This window comes from Bison bison, unplaced genomic scaffold (assembly GCF_000754665.1).
Source record: "Bison bison bison isolate TAMUID 2011002044 unplaced genomic scaffold, Bison_UMD1.0 scf7180017864527, whole genome shotgun sequence".
NCBI classification, from domain to species: Eukaryota; Metazoa; Chordata; class Mammalia; order Artiodactyla; family Bovidae; genus Bison; species Bison bison.
Window position 1 is genome coordinate 2143068 of NW_011495078.1, and position 1287 is coordinate 2144354.

Sequence of the window (1287 nt, forward strand, 5' to 3'; positions counted from 1 at the left end):
CAGGGCCTTTGGGGCCACACCGCTTACTCCTCACAAAACCTGCCAACCACCAACCTATGTCTGAAGGACCAGGAAGCTTATTTAGGAATGACTCCTGTTAGAAAGGCACTTGGACTAAGGAGTGAAATTTTCTTAGTTTGATACACATTTGAAACCATAAATTATCAAAGCACAAGATTCCAACATGTCTTTTCCCTGGAGCTGCAGGGCGACGGGCTCAAGCAGACCTCTCAGTTCAAGCGCGTTTTAAAACGATGAAGAGGGTTTCCTCAACCCTGTCCAGGACTTGGAAAGACACTTCATCACACACAGTCACATTACTCTTTAAACAAAGTGAAAACCTAGGTTACCAACACGAATGTATAATACCTTCCCAGGTGGCTCAGTGGTAAAGAATCTGCCTGCCAATGCAGGAGACTCAGGAGACATGGGTTCATATTGCTGGGTTGAGAAGATCCCTTGGAGGAGGAAATGGCAACCGGCTCCAGTATTCTTGCCTGGAGAAATCCCACAGACAGAGCCTGGAGGGCTGCGACCAAGCACGGATGCACAGAATATATAATAGCAGGGGCCATGAATTCATTTTGAACAATGAACCAAGTATGCAAAACAAAGAAATCAAGCTTCAAAGAGGCAAAGCAAATTTTTTTAAAAAAGAAAAAAATTTAAATTTTTAAGTGAAAACTAGCTAAATAAATAAATCAAGCTTGAAATTAAACTTGTAAAGTGTGTTAGTGCAATTTTCACTGAACCAGCAAAGAAGAATAAAACTAGCCTTTGCATTTGTTTAACTTTTCTTTTTAAAGTAGAGGTGGGAGTTTAAAGCCTGTGTGTCAGTGACCCGATCCTGTAGGCACTTATGAGGTTTTCAGAGGAGCTCGCGGGGAGCAGAGCCAACAACGAAGCAGAGACGCTCCAGCCCTGAGGCCTGGGGAGCAGAAAAGACCCTCGGCTCCAGGCACTCAGAGGCCCCCAGCCCCACCCCAGTCGGCACCTCTGTGATGGGACCTGAGCGGGAAGCTACTGCTGTTTCACGCTTCTCCTAGGATACCTGCCCCAAACCTGCCAGGACGCTCTCTCCTCACAAAGAAGCTCAGAAGATCTTCGCCCTGGGAAACAGCCTCAGAAAGGGCAACTCTTATCACTGAACACAACATTAGCAAGATCAGTTCAGTTCAGTTCAGTTGCTCAGTCGTGTCTGACTTTTTGCGACCCCAGGGATTGCAGCACACGAGGCCTCCCTGTCCATCACCAACTCCCAGAGTTTACTCAAACTCATGTCCATCC